Here is a 17117-nt window from a genome sequence, read left to right as displayed (position 1 = left end):
TCAAAATTGAAACCCAACATGGACAAAAATGCTGATTAAATCTTTTCATATAAATGAGATTTAAGATAACTAAGAACAGTTTTTCTTTAAAAATTTCAATCATCTAAAGGTTCTTGAACAGACGTTGTTTAATAAAAAAATATACTTTAGGTCACCATTAAACAAAATCATTACAGTAATCTTCTATAAGATAAATAGAAGATGCAAATGTATTAAAACTTTAAAGATTTAATTTAAAAAATCTTTTCATTTTAAAAGATCATTTTTAAACTTTTACGATTATGCTTTGAAATAAATTTAGTTTGAACAAAACTTTCGCTCTGGAAAGACGTTAGCAGACTAACATTACATTTGCTGTGACATGATGCACAGAGGCTCATCTGGTCTGTCACCCTATATCCTGAAGCTATAATTAATGATTGTCAAGTAACTTCTTTCTCAGAAGATACGCTGGCGATTAGAAGTACCTTATAAGCAGCCTATCTATGGGGACAGCCTGAGGATTCACAGTTTCTAAATGTTTTCATTGTTGCGCTCTCTCTCTCTTTCTCTGAAGATAGGCATATGTGTTAATTTTCTCACAGATACAACTTAAGGAATTATTGAACATTTCACATGTGTGAGATGACTTGTGACGCTTCAAATTTCAGATTATTTAACATACCCCTGATAAATAAAAAATATACTTTAAGTTCAAGTCAAGTTTTTCCACAGACCATCGATGTAGAATATTTGTTTTTATAAAGACTTTAAATAATTAATTGAATTGAATTTAAAACATTTTATTTTTAAAAGATATAATTTAAACTTTTAAGATTATACTTTGAAATAAATTTAGCACTAACAAAACATTCACAATGTCTCATGACTGTCAAACGCTGGTGTGAGAGAGAAACACTCTCTGGGATCTTTTCTATTATAACTTTAAACTCATTGCATTTTTGTAAACCCATTCATACATAGTATGGACATTGATGTGTTAGGAACTACTTCTTCAGCTCTCTGAAAATGTAAGATGATTTTATTTATTTTTAGTTTATCTAAAACTAAAATAATTGGTGCACTGTGTTTCAGTAAATTTAGAAAATATGTTTATTTTTAAATTGAATGATATAATCATTTCATTTATATTCTGTTAAAGGACAGAATGTTTTTCAAATTTAGTTGATATCTTGTGAAATATTTCATTATTAGAAAACCTCTTTTTCTCACTTCCACTGTCCCCAGCAATCCCCATGCTCTGGAATGCGAACCTGATATCAGAGCTCAAAAATAATCCACATGATTTCCATTATATCGTGTCAAAGTTCAAATATTAATCAATGGAAACCTTATACTCACAAGGTCATAGACATTTAGACATCCAATTTGACCTATTATCCAATTATTCAATATAACCAAGGTCAAAGGTGACAATGTCATGGAGAGGTCAAGGTCATCGCTAGGGCAGGGGACGTGGCAAGGTCAAGAGGTTAACCCATCAATCATCATTAATTATAGGGCCTAAAAAAATAATAAATTATAATTTTCCCAATAATTGATCATTTACTTACCCATATGCAGTTCCAAACCTGTCTGATTTTCTTCTGTGGAATATTTTTAAAAATGGTTGTATCCATATATTGAAAGCCAGTGGGGAACAAAATGGAGTCCCCATTCCTGTTCATTATATGGACACAATAATTATATAATCTAATTGTATTCTCCACAAAAGAAACAATCTTAATTTTGGGGCCAACTATCCCTGTAAAACGTATACTTTTTTTTGTATAGAGAGAGTTGCAGTTCAGATAAGGAGAGTATTGAAGAGATTCAAGGTAAAGCAATTGAGACAAGAGAGAAAGATGAAGGAGAGGTTAGAGCCAATGAGGAAGAAAGTGAGATGAGTCAGGAAATGCGAGGAGACATTAGGCCAAGTGAAGAGGAAGGAGGAGAGATAACAGAGGAAGGAGCTGCAGAAGCAGATACTGAATACCAGGTTCTGAGTCCAAAAGCACCAGAAGTTTACCCATCCTTGATGGCCTTACAGTTTCCAACAGACCCAGCTCATGTTGATCAGCATCAAATTAAAGTTGATAGCAACTATATACAGTTCTGCTGCTCTCTTGGGCTATGTTAACCAGTATCTGGCTTTCCAAAAAATCCTCAAGGACGGTCTTTTCAGAGCCAGTGGTATGCTGGTAACAACTGGCTAGAGTACTCTGTGACAAAAGATGTCATGTATTGCTTTAGTTGTCGTCTCTTCTTGACAGAAGAAAAGCTTAAAGCCAGAACAGCATGGAGAACAGCTGGAGTTGCTAACTGGAGGAAGGCTGTTGAAAAGATCAATGAGCATGCAGCCACTGAAGCCCATATGATCAGTGTGGTGAGGTGGGCCAACTATAGAAAGGGACCTTTAGTTGAAGCTTTTAAAGCTCAGGCTGCAGAATGTGAGTTACAAAATGAAAAGGAAAGACAGAACAACAGAGAAATCCTGTTTCGGTTGATAGACATCACAGTATATTTGGCAAGGCAAGGACTTGCATTTAGAGGCCATGATGACCAGTTCAAACAGAGGAAACTTCCTTGAGCATGTGCACCTCCTAGCTGAATATGACAGTGTCCTCAGAATGCATGTATCCACATGATTCAGTCGCACAAGAAGAAGCCACAGGTGACACTTTTATCCACCAGGACCCAAAATGACCTAATAAGATCTCTTGGAACACAAGTGAGGAATGCAATTTTAATGACCCTTCTTTCAGAAAATGGATTGAATGCTGAAAATATCCGGGGTCAAGGCTATGATGATGCAGCTAACATGAGTGCTAGTTACAAGGGGCTGCAGGCCAGAATTCAGAGCCAAAATGAAAAAGCACTCTATGTGCACTGCCACGCACACTGTTTAAACCTAGAGTTAGTGTGTGTTAGTGTGTCACAGCCTGGCTCAGCACTAAGTGACAAGAGCGGGAAACCACACAGTCTGCAAATAATATAAAATGTTTTAATCAGTGAAATAAGCAAATATATATATAAAAACTGTACATGTTGTTTTCACTGTGAATTTTAGTGTCCACACTGCAAGGAAGATGAAGGAAATCTACGCCTGTGTGCTGGAATGATGTTACACTTGACAGGAGCCATGCTTACTTCCAAGCCCAGGCAAAGCTTCACATTGTGGATGCTGAGTATTGTGACTTTGTGGTGTGGAACTCTAATGACATTTTTATTGAAAGAATTGTACCTGATATGGACTTTTGGGATGATGTGATTCCCAAAGCTGAGAATTTTTTCAGAAACTGTATCCTTCCAGAAGTGTTGGGACAGCAAGTTACAAAATAACATTTTGGCATGATATTTGACTAAAGGACAGTAGCTCACACAGCTCTGGTCCTGACAATCAGATGTTTATTGACAATTATTATTAACAATGAAAAGATTAAATTATACAATGAAAGATATTACTGGTGGTGTATTATTTACAAGACCTAAAACAGTGTACACTTTGTAAATTAATATCTGAACTTTGACTTTCCAAATTCAAACAAAGCTACAGCAGCTAATCTTGTATTTATTTCTACATGGGAATCTTTGCAGGACTCTTAGATTGGATTGAACTCCTAGGTTACACAAAAAATTCACTAAAAACACAATGTATTGTTATACTGCTATTCTGTTAGTATGCCAACATTTAATATATAATTTATCATTAACTTTCAAAGTTCATTTAAACAGTTGTCAATTTATTTATATCATAAGAAATCATGTCAAACGCTCAGCTGAGCATGTTTTGTTAGACAGAAAAAGTCATATTGCTAATGATCAGAAGTTTATTTCATAGTTTGTCGATTATTGCATTAGTATGCACTACTACTACTGGCTTTGTTCCTTTTTACACCGAAATGACAAATTAACCCCAGGTTTTACTTTCACCAACCATGACCCGTTTGTATGCCATGTTCTGGTAGTTTTTATAATTTTTTACTCAAGTGGGACCACGGACTCTGACAAATTTGACAAGGCACAGCAAATAACTCCAATCTTATCAATCAATGCCAGTGACTCGCCTGGTTTTGTTGCCATGTGTTCGAAGGGGCATGGCCCTACTTTGCATAATCTGATATTTCCTTCTAACCAATCCAATAACCCTTTCCACATGAATGCGCACATTAGCTATTTTTCTAGTTTCTTCCACCTCGTATGCTGACAGCTGTCTTTTCCCCTTTGTGAATGCAGGTATCTGTAGTGAAGCACAGTAGAATCCTACACTATCCCCAATATTAAACCCACGGTCTGCTAGAACAATATCATCAGGTAAAAGGTTTTTTAGGAGGTCACTCTCTTCAGTAATCTGCTTATCACTAACCCTTCCTCCCCAGCCTGGAGATATGTAAGAGACATACCCTTGGGGAGCAACACCGATCTGAAACTTCACAGTGTGGTGATGTTCATAGTTTGACCAGGTTTGTGCTCTAGCAAGAAAATTAGAAGGTTGTTCAATAAATACTTCAAAGCAGTCTATGATCACAGCAACTCTACTGAATTGGCATTGTGGCTTGAAGTACATGTCGCTCTGGTCACTCAATTAAAAACTTCAATCTCTCATGAAGAATGACAATTATCTTGTGCCAAATTCTTGAAACTGTGGAGCAAGATACATTGAACCTGAAAGCCAAATCTTTCAGAGGAAGGTTAAGTCCTCAGCCAAACTAAAATGACCTGATCAAATTGAGAAAGCACAGACAAATGGCCACAGGTGATATAAGGCTCACACAGTTGAAAAACCTGCATTAAAACTAAGAAGTTGGGGAGTCCAGTGTAAAACTTTGTCTTGTCTTCATTCTTCTGAAAAGACTCTTGGCTAAGCTGTGTGTCCAGTGCTTTATTCCTAAGATCGCCCAGCTCTGTTGTGCTTTGCTTCAGAACATCTTCCATCCTCTCAATGTCATCCATGGTTAGGTCCGTCTGGCATCCGGCATCTGCACACAATATATAGGAGCAGGGAGAGGGATTCGTTATTCACATTACTCTCCAAATTATTAATGACATGAATTGTTTAGTTGCTTAGTTGTCCAGATTCTTATAAAGCGCCAAAGTTATTTGCTTTCATATTTTTATACAGTTGTTTAACCAGGGTAGTTCGTAGAGAATTTAGTAATCTATTGTGCAAGCCTAATTCAAAGTTTTCAATTCAATTCAATCTAGCTTTATTGGCATGAACGAAAAACAACAATATTGCCAAAGCTACAAATAAATTACAAAAGAACAATTCATTTTATACAGTTCATTAATCACTATAAAACAATCTATATATTAAAAATAAAGTAAATAAACTGTAAAAAAGTGTGTGTTAAAATAATATTTAAATTAAAATAAATCACCATGCATTGTTTTACATGCATTATTTGTTGTCAGAATCACATGCCTGCCTTATACAACTAGAATACTGGCTCTGGGTTCTCAGCTGACTCATGGAGATCAAGCAAGGCCTCTGTGCCTTTTGAGTGTCTATGTTGATCGTCCCTAGACTTCATCCTCTCCTCTCGTTTTCCCGATGCTTCTGTCACGGGCTTCCCTTTCTGATAACCGAGGTTAACTGTAGGAGCCCAGTCTACAGACTCAACGTCGTTTAAAGAACTAGGGCAGCCTAAAGAGAACAACACACATAAAATGCTTGTGGCAATAAGGCTCCACACTCAAAACACTTTGTAGGTAACTTAGCTTTGCTAACGTTACGTGTTTGTCTTCAGTTACAGGGGTAACTTATAAACTCAAAGAAAAGAAGAAACAATTACTTTAACTTTACAAAGTACACAAACATATCCACATAAGTTGTATTAACTCACCTTTGATGAAATGATCACTGCACACACAGGCGTTTTCCGATTCAGCTCCTCCCGACCGCAGACGTAGGTTTGCAAGCCATTTTTTCCAGCGATTTTCTGTCAATTTCTTGCATTTGTCCCCCTTATGAACAACCACTTTTGGTACACGATAAAAACTCCTCGTGGTTTCTCGGTTTGATCGTTTTGAACAACCATAAACAACGCAAAACATCGGCATTTTAAGTTTGTTACAATGCTTCCTAAATGTAACAAATCACTTCCTGCCCTCCATCTGCATTTCGCACCATGGCAACGCAGTGACGTGACGTCATATGCAAACAAGCTATAAGAACTTCTGTAGACGTCTGACAGAAATACAGTCAATCTGGTTAGTAATAAGTGAAGCTGTTAATGCTGTTTGTGGAGTTGTTTAATCCTCCTCTGATGAGATCTTCAGAGATTTAATGTCTTCTTTTATCTTCAGTTGATTTCATCTAAGGCTGGGGCTGGAACTCAGTTGTAGTTTCTGTTCTTGTTGTTCCTCTTTCCTTTAGTGATTCTGATTGTTAAAGGGATAGTTCACTTTGAAATTAAATTTTGGTATGTTTTAGCTTACCTCAAGGGCATCCAAGATGTAGGTGTCTTTTTTTTCGCAGTAGTTTCAATTTTGATATTTTTAGGTCAAACCGTTCTTGTCTGTCAGTCGTATAATGCAGGTCTATGGTCACTGTCTCAAAGAGCATGCACAGAGTCTAAATTAAAACAATTCCCCATCGTCCAAATTAAACAATTCCCCATCGTAAGTACACATTGATGGCCTAAGACACGAAACGAGCGGTTTGTGTGAGAAAACGAACAGTATTTATATCGTTTTTAGCTCTTGTACACAGCCACGTCCAAGTGATCTGAGGGCGCGGGCGCATCCTGGTGTGTGACGTGTGCGCAGACTGGTGCATAGATATATACACTAGATGTCGCCTTAAAGACATTCGTTCCAATGAACTGCCGTAGACAATGCGACATCTAGTGTATATTTCAATTCATCTGGGCTAACCTACTGTATGTGAGGCCTACATGAAAACAAAACTGGGCCCCAGTTAGATAGCCCAGGTCAAACCCATTTGGGCCCTGCATGGAATTCTAAGCAACTAGAAAACAAGTCTTATTATCTAAATTATGCTTTTCAAGTAAATGTGTCTTGACTGAAGAATGTTCAGATGCTTGTACTGAAAAACAAGACATACATAGGAAGCATTTTTTTCTTCTTTTTTTTTCAGTGTGACACACTTGTGAGCTAAATGTAACATGAAGAAATGAGTATTCATCCCCCAGTTTACTGTCTCCAGCAAATCTGCTCTGTCATCTTCTGTTTAACTCTTGGCCCAGTCATTTAGAGCACTGTAAACATGATCCTGTTTATATAGCTGAATGACAGATGGATTGACACACTCAATATGATGTAACATTATATTTCCGTTTAATGAACACTCACCTATGTTCTCACTTACACAAACTCTCCATAACACAGACAGATAAAGAATGTGAGCAAAAGGGGACTTAAGAAAGAGGGAAAGAGGGAAAAGGTGAATATAACAAATTTTATAGAAATATTGTACATTAAATTCAAGAAATATGCAAAGTTAACAGAAATCAGCAGGGCACATGGCAAATTTTTAAAAACGCAAAAAAAAAATTCAAATGTTTTTTTTTTTACAGTGAGAATAGTGATAATGACTGTTTTTGCATTTATAAACTAAGTGTATCCACAAACGTCTGAAAAGTTTTCAATAAACTTTATACAAGATTTTGACCCCTTACATTTGAATGGGATACATAATAATTTAAAAAAGGGTTGAGAGTTCTAAGGGACAGCAACATTTTTATTAGTATTATTTTATATGGGAAGATAATGTGTATTATTAAACAATAACCACAACATAGAGAAGTTAAAAGGGACAAAGTTGGATGAACCTCACAAAACCTGCCAAGGGCAATTCTTGGTCATATTTCATATTAAAATGAAAAGCAAAATATAAGATTGTGTATTTGAAGGGGTGCATGGGCATGACAGGAAGGTGCTACATTTACATAAATGTAACACTGCAAAAAAAACAAAAACAAAAAAAACATGGTGGCTTAAAAATAGGCTTTGTTTTCCAAAGTTGCATCTTCACATATTGTAATTCACATAGTTTACATATTCTTCTACTGTAAAGAGATTATCAAACAAACTTTGTATAAAGCATTTGCACATATTATGACCAATGGGTTTGTATGACTTTTCAAGTTGCCCTTATTACTGGATAATTATTTTTAAATTATTGGTTTCGCACTCACAAAAGAGCCATTTAAAATTGAGTAAATATTTCAAAGTTAAATATATTCACTACAGGAATTTCCGATACTTTGTAAAGGTTTGGGAATAACAATTTTCAAATTCCCTAACATTTCCACCTTTTTCCATGAATGTGTGAACCCTGTGGATAAGGTAAACATATTCCATTAAAATGCAAACCCTCCACAGTCGAAAGCATCAAAATCAGAGTCTCCCTCAAAGTCGAAGCTGTTAATATGTGGCGACTCTATGGCTTGGCTGCAAGCATGGTAAGAACTGCCTCCCCCCATCTCAGAGAAACCTGTGGAGTGAGTGATTTCAGGAGCGTGAACAGCCAGGTTAGAGGAGGCGGGTGGACAGGAGTTGAGGTAGCCCAGCGCTGAGGACGCGGCCGCTCCACCCATCAGCAGACAGACGGCTCTCACAGCGCGCGCATCGCTGCTGTTTCCGTGGCGCAGGCAGTCTGCGGAGTGAAGGGGCGGAGCCACCGTGGAGGGAGACCGCTGGTTTATGCTGCCTAAAGTTCACAACAGAAACACTTGTAGATAAGTGTACATAAACATGTTGACATTGTGGATAGTGCATATGCAATGATACAATCACAGAGGCTGTTCATTATGTGCCGAGTCAACGTTTACAGAGATCAGAGAGCAGTAGCGGCACCACAATGGCCTACTTTAGTTTATCGACAATGCCAGACACAGATAAGCTGCCACCTTTCTCCTATTAAACATCAAACAAAAAGAAATGACCAGGCTCAGACAATGTAATTACATTTTTTAAAACTCCTAATGGCAAAAGACAACATCACAAACTTATTATAATAACTGCAGCTATCAGCATGTTATGGCAAGGGCTGAATTGCATGAGTGGATTTAACTGACTAAATGTTATTATCCCTTACGGAACAAAAATATATGGGAATATATGTATGTATATATATGCAGAAGACAAATTCTGAGTATGGATTACCATGTTTGCCCTTCACATTTCACTTTCACTTCAAATGTTCTTTGAGTCCCCTGCCCTTATTTTCGTCTCTCTCCCACCCTTTTACGCTCTCCCACCAGTGTTATAATGCATTTTCCAAAGCAGATTCTCATCTGTGGCCCTGATTATTGTCATCAGTTTTGCTACATGATGTTTATACATGGGAAATGTGTGTTACATGTTCACATTGTGATGGCTTTATTTAATTATAATCTGTACTTGTGTCTTCTGAATGAGAACATGGTTAAACCTGTGCAAAATTAGGGCTTTTTATTTTTGTGACGTTTTGCAGAAAACACTGAGAAAGTTGGAATGTGTGAGGTAACTGGTTAAATGTGTTTATAGTTTTGAGAAATGTGTTGTATTCAGAACTGAATCAATTATTTAGGAAATTGGGACAAATTAATTAGTTATAGTGTTTTAGCAATCAAGAAAAACTGTAATAGGAACTATCAATGAACATAATAAAATAGATAAAAGCAATATATTATAAGTTAACATTAATCAAAATTAATAAATGCTGTTCAAAATCATTGTTAGTATGTGAAACCTAAAATACACACACACACACACACACACACACGCACACACTCAATCTACATCATAACATCTCAATTAGTTTTATTCAAGTCAAAAATATTATTTAAAATTGAAGAATCACCTAAATACATTAATTTACAGAATAAAAAATTATTATACCAACAAAATAATTGTTATGGGTGAAATCAAGTAAAAAATAAAAATAAAAATAAACCTCTTTAGGTTATCACTTTTTAGTGCACCATTGAAATAAAGACCTAAATACAGAATACAGAACATAGCAGAGAGAATAAGCATGAAAAAATAGTTAAACATGTTTAACGGATTATAGCAGAGAGAGAGAGGCTTACCACAGGACAACTGCACTGGCATCACAGGAGATTTTTCTCTTTTAATCAGCAACATGTAAGGATTATTTATTCTGTTTTTCCAAGTGTACTCTTGAACATGGACAGTGATGATTTATGATAGGAATAATATCACCATACTTTGATACACAGCAAAATCCCCAGAGTGGTTATTTAAGGTTAATAGATTATATTCATTAAAATACTCTCTTGCCACAGATCGGACATTCTAAATTTGGATTTTTTTTTTTTTTTTTTTAGACAAAGACATCAAGAATCAGCATATGAATCTCAACAATGGTGACATGCTTCATGCCGCAATGGATGCTGGGAGCCACAAATGTATAAAACGTATGGCTCCCAGGATGCATTGCGGCATGAAACATGTCACCATTGTTGAGATTCATATGCTGATTATTGACGTCTGTGTCTTAAAAATAAATAAATAAATAAATAAAAATTCCCCATTATGTATTTTAAAAATGTAAAAATTCTGAATGTCCAATCTGTGGCAAGAGAGTATTGTTAGTGAATATAATTTATTAACATCAAATAACCACTTTTGGACAATGATGAGATAAGTGCTTTATTCTACTTTTTGTTGGTGAAACCTATATCACCTGAACATCTTTGCTTCTGGCTTTCTTTGCATCATATTACACGTTTACTTTAAATAAAGTAAAGAGTCAAACTGGCAAACTAAAGGAAACACTGGTTACCATAATGGTGACCAAACATTTTCAATAAATTGTCAACATCTAAACCTCTGTTAATCCTCAATAAAAACTTCTGTAGACGTATGACAGAAATCACGTCAATCTGGTTATTAGTAATAAGTGAAGCTGGTGTAATGGATTTTTTAATGAATAAAATAGTAAACTATATATCAAACTAATCAAAACTCTAATATCTAACCTTACTTTCCTTTTTTAGGCCTAACAATCCTAACACTCTAACACAATGTACTAAAACGTCCTGTTCTTTGTTTTTGAATGTTGTATGTTGACATACCCCTTTTACTTTGGTTGTGTGAGTGTAAAAATAACAAATATGGGAAATGAAACCTTGTGATTAAGTAACAAGAGGGTTTGCATATGAAGAACCAATCAAATTGTAGGGAAATTATGTAATGTATAATGTCATTTTTGCCAAACCCCTATTCTATAAAAACTGTTGTATCCGTGTTTGCTGGTGGGATTCCCTCTGAAATTTGTCTGAGATCCTCTGGCCGTGCTTCTTCTTGGGGGAGATTCTCTGAGCACTGCTTGGGAGATCCCCCGGCCATGATTAAAGCATTTAAAGGACATTTGCTGAAGTATGTTTGTTTAATATTGCTGCCCAGCAAGTTAGTTTAGGGAAGCAAGTTAGTTAGGGGGACAAGTTAGGGATATCGATCGGGGACGTCGATTGTAGACGAGACCCAGATAGACTAAACGTCGACTGTAGACGTTCGGGAACGCCGATTTTAGATGAGTCCCAGATACATAGGTAGGTTTAGGGAAAAATCTACCACACTGGTAATGCTGTTTGTGGAGTTGTTTAATCCACCCCTGTTGAGATCGTGAGAGATTTAATGTCTTCTTTTGTCATTTGATTTCATCTAAGGTTGTGGCTGGAAGTCAGTTGCAGTTCTTGTGTTTCTCTTTTTTCTGTTCTTGTTGTTTCTCTTTCCTTCAGTGATTCTGCTTGTTGACAGCAGGTGTTCATCATTAATGCCCAATCATCACTTAATTAATCACTTAAGTATCTCAATAACTTTAACTCTGATTCAGAGTTATTTTAACTCTCTGTAGAGAGGGACCAAATGTTCTCTGAGCAGAGTTAATTTAACTCTGGGGATTTTGCTGTGTATATACCATTATCATCAAGAACAGGCAGTGGATTCATAATTTCACCTATGTTCTCAGAAGAATCTACTATGGAGCTGATTAATTATTTAGGTCCGCCCTCCCCCTTATAAATCTATTTTATGCACCATTCTAAAGGCCTGAATGTATGTGGTGATTTCAGGGAGTAGACCATGTTTCTGGATCAACATTCCAATCAACCAATCAAATTTGAGGGATAGTTTTTTTTAGGTAGTCAAGTTCCCTTTCAGAAGCTTCACTCTATGCTGCGCTGATAGCGCTTTGGGAATATCTTTGACTGGCCAGCTGTGAAGTAACCTCAATGAAATTGAACTTGGTAGCCTCAGACGGTGGCGTCATTGGAATGCGCACTCGTCAGAGGTTATAATTAGATGTGCCTCAGGTTTCTTTGTCTTCAGACCATGACAAGCTCTCTCTTTCTGCCTCTCTGCTAGGAGTTAGTATTATTAGGCAGTGTGCAGAAAATTCTCTCTTTCTTCTCCCGTTCTGGTAAAAAAAAAAAGAGAAAAAGAAAAATGAGCGACGTAAGCGGTGTGTGTCTCCATGTTCATGGCCCATGCCTGAATGCGATTCACACCAGTTTTGTTTTGTTTATTTGTGGGAAGAGCATGCTGCCCTTGCGTTGAAGCAGGGCGAGTGCGAGCACTGTGAGGGTTTTCCGGTTAAAGTGCTACACGCTCATCTTGCTTACTTCCTAAGGCCAGCACCCACTCTACCATTGTGGGGTTCCCGTATGGAACTGGCTGAGGAGCAGGAGACGGGTCTGTCCCTATTGCCTGCTCTCTCTCCAGATCTGAATGTCCTTTTACGCGATCCTAAAGCGTTCCCCGGTGTTTCTTCAGCTTGTGCAGAGGACAGCGTATCTCTTGCATCCACTAAGGATTCTGAGATTCCTGTCTCTCAGCGTTACTCACGCAAGGATAAAGCGTATGAGGAACTACTCACACAGTGGCCCGGTTACAGCTAGACCGACCACATGAGCAAGAGACCCCCAAACAAACCATGTCAGTGTTGCAAGCGTACGAGGCTGACCTGCTGAAGGGCCTGGGTACGGGAGGTTCCATCATCAAGGAGGCGTTCTCTGAGCTTCCTTGAGCCAAAGACCTGTTCCTCTGTGCGACCAAACAAACGGCACATGCCATCGGCTGTTCACGGAAACCTGCACCTCCAGAAATACTTCCTCCAACAGCTCGGAGGCTGCCTTTTCCTAGTGCGGGTGGACAACACAGCGGCAGTCTCTTACATAAATCACCAGGGCGGTCTGCATTCATGCACCGGAATGCGCCTGTATGCATTTCCAGAGTTCTAGCGAGAGTTTGCCTCTTACTGATAGTGCTGCGTTGGCCAAACAGAGTTTGGTTCTCTGAGATAATATCTCTCCTCGACTGCTCACTCTGGGTAATACTGGAAAGGAGGGACCTTCTGTTTCAAGCGCAGGGGACAATCCCTGCCTCAGGCCGTCATCCCCGGCCTGAGTTGTGGAACTTTCATATTTGGCCCCTGAAGGGTACCAACTGAGGGACACTGGACTTTCACCCTAAGTCATGGAGACCTTTCTCAGTGCTAGGGCTCCCTCCACTAGAAGAATTGAAGTCAGTAAATCTGGTGTCTTTGAAAGGTGGTGCACTGCACATCATGCAGATCCAGTTTACTGTCAAATTGATTCAGTTCTGGACTTCCTGCAGGAAAAGTTATCAGCAGGCACATACCCTGCCACTCTCAGGGCTTCTGTGGCCGTTTTATCGGCTTGCCATGCCTTGATTGAGAGGGTACCACTCGGGAAGCATCCTCTGCTTGCTCGCTTTTTCCGTAGGGCCAGGCGGCTGAGGCCTCCCTCTAGAACCAAGTTTTCTTCATGGGACTTAGCTATATTCTTTGAGGGGCTGGTAGAGACCCCCTTTGAACCTCTAGAGTCAGTGACTGACAAACTTTTGACTCTAAAAATGTTTTTTTTTCTTATGGCTATCACCTCACTAAAAAGAATAAAGGATTTGCAGGCTCTGTCTTTCTCGCCATCATTCTTAGACTTTGCCCCTGGAATGGTGAAAGCAATTTTGCATCCTCATCCTGACAACCTGCCTAAGGTTCCTTTCTCGACCGTACATCCAGCCACTCTTGAAGCCTTCTGCCCTCCACTGTTCTCAGGAGAAACTTCACAGACTGTGTCCATGCCCTTACGGAACAAAAATATATTTCACATATATGAATGATCAATATATTACATGGTTTAACCGTATATTTGAAAATATACAGAATAATATATTGTGTTAATATATTACAAAGTATTGAATAATACATAAGGAATTGTCACTTTTCATATATTGACAAATATGTGACAATATATTAACTAATATATCATAATGTATGTAATTTTATATTCATTAATACACTTCATAATATATAGATGCATATGTCATCAGATATGGTACTGCATATGTAATATATTGCAGATAAATTCTACAGAAAGTTTTACTTTAGCACATGCAGGTGCTTAAAGGGATAGTTCACTTTGAAAATAAATTGTGGTATGTTTTAGCTTACCTCAAGGGCATCCAAGATGTAGGTGTCTTTTTTTCCGCAGTAGTTTCAATTTTGATATTTTTAGGTCAAACCGTTCTTGTCTGACAGTCATATAATGCAGGTCTATGGTCACTGTCTCAAAGAGCATGCACAGAGTCCAAATTAAAACAATTCCCCATCGTCCAAATTAAACAATTCCCCATCGTAAGTACACACTGATGGCCTAAGACACGAAACGAGCGGTTTGTGTGAGAAAACGAACAGTATTTATATCGTTGTTATCTCTTGAACACAACCGCGTCCAAATGATCTGAGGGCGCGGGCGGGTATAGATATATACACTAGATGTCGCTTGGCTACGGTTTCGTTCCAATGAACTGCAGTAGCCAAGGCGACGTCTAGTGTATATATCTATACCCGCCTCGCTCACGATAACAACGATATAAATACTGTTCGTTTTCTCACACAAACCGCTCGTTTCGTGTCTTAGGCCATCAATGTGTACTTACGATGGGGAATTGTTTAATTTGGACGATGGGGAATTGTTTTAATTTGGACTCTGTGCATACTCTTTGAGACAGTGACCATAGACCTGCATTATATGACTGTCAGACAAGAACGGTTTGACCTAAAAATATCAAAATTGAAACTACTGCGGAAAAAAAGACACCTACATCTTGGATGCCCTTGAGGTAAGCTAAAACATACCAAAATTTTATTTCAAAGTGAACTATCCCTTTAAGATAACTAGCTTGAAAATATGAAACAGGTATAATGTAAATAAACTCGCATAAATAGAGAAATATATAATGTAATACATTTCTTATATTTATTATTTATTTACATTATACATGTTTCATATTTTCAAGCTAGTTATCATAAGCACCTGCATGTGCTAAAGTATGTAACTATGAGACTATCACTGTGCTGACAAGTGCACAGCCATTATTTTTAATTATAGTAATTGAAATGTTAATGGTTTTAGGACAATCCTCAGCCGAACCACAGGCTTTACTCTTCAGCACAGTGGTAACCCTAAAAACTCAGACATACCAGAAAAACATTTAAATTCCAAAATTATAGAAAATTAATCACTAACAGATCTCCCCCTATATTAATATTGAGCAAAACACATAAAAATAACATTTCATTTTAACATTTGCTCTCTTTTCAGTCAGAAAAGAAAGAAGCAAAGCATGCTTTGAACTAGAAATCTGGTGTAACTCATTCCGTAAATGTGTATATGTGTGAACAACAACATTCACATTTATATGGAAACATGTATGTGCAATATATGTACACAATAAAGGATAAAACTTTGTGAAAATTACATGTACTGTAATGCTATTTTTGTCTTTATTTATAAATACTTTATATTCATTAAAATATTGCCATACATGGTCAATGCATATATTGCAGTATTTTGAAAAAATATAAGCACTAGTTTCCCATATATGGAAATGTATTATGTAATAAATCACATTATATTTTGCAGTATATTCCCATATATTTTTGTTCCGTAAGGGCAGTCCTTGTACTTCTGGGGCCTCATGTATAAAACCTTCTGTAGATTTCAGCCTACATGAGTTTTGCTATGTAGAACACAATTAAAAGCGGAATTATCAAAGTATCCTTAGTTAAAACATTAAAAAACAGCATTTCACAGGAAAAGTGTTCAAAAGCAGTGCATCCACTACAAATATTTCTATTTAAATGAATATAAAAAAAATTTTAACTTCTGGATAATGATTTCATAAAAATGTCAGTGCTTAACTCCATTAATGAGAGTGGCGTATTTAATCTAAATGTGTATATCAGATGTAATGATTCTGTATACTTCATTCCTTTGCTCACTCCAGTAAAAGAGTCCGTATGGTGCACACATGTAGAGACCTGGACAAATACTTCATTATATGTACAGTATTTGGGTTTGAAATTATACACTCATATGCAAACCAAGTGTTGATGGACTTTTTTTTTTCCATGTTCATACAAGGCTGCCAACTCTCACACATTCACCGTGAGACACACGCAATTGACACTTTTCACACGCTCTCACGCCACACATCCATTTTTCTCACGCACAGAAAAATCGCGAAGCAAAGAGGACACGGAGACCGACAGACAAGACAGAGTTATGATATCAAAAATCTCAGCTCTCAGATTCTGTCACTTTTATTACGAAATTCAAACAATAAATACCGTTTTGGCGATTGTAAGTGCGCGGGGCGGATGAAACACTGAGATTTCCTTGAAAACCACTCATGTCATGTACGTCAAATTTCGTCAGCACGTACAGCACGCAATGCCTACCATACCCGCGAAAACATTTCTTCTTTACGTCGTGCTGTTTTGGAGTGCTGTAAGTGAATTCTTTCGTGCGGGACTTTTTTTTGACTGACAAGTTGGATTTATTGTTTCATGTGCCATTGTAATGATGATAATACGGCAGGTGTATTAGTACTGCAACACACCCTTAAGTGTGCATTATCAGAGCTTTTTAGTTTAAGTGCAAAAGAGGTTTAAATGACAGGAGGCGGGACAGTTGAAACACTTTTCAGATAAATGTCGTTTTCTAAGATAAGGTTACAGATAGATTTTAAATGTTTTTGTGATTAACAACTCACATGTGTTCTCTTAGTATCATGTGTCATTCGGTACAAATATATAATGATTTAAGTAAAATTTGACTTTGAACGGGAGTTGTGCTTTG

Source organism: Scardinius erythrophthalmus (genome assembly GCF_964197995.2).
Source record: "Scardinius erythrophthalmus genome assembly, chromosome: 7".
Taxonomy (NCBI): Eukaryota; Metazoa; Chordata; class Actinopteri; order Cypriniformes; family Leuciscidae; genus Scardinius; species Scardinius erythrophthalmus.
Note: the sequence above shows the minus strand (reverse complement) of the source record.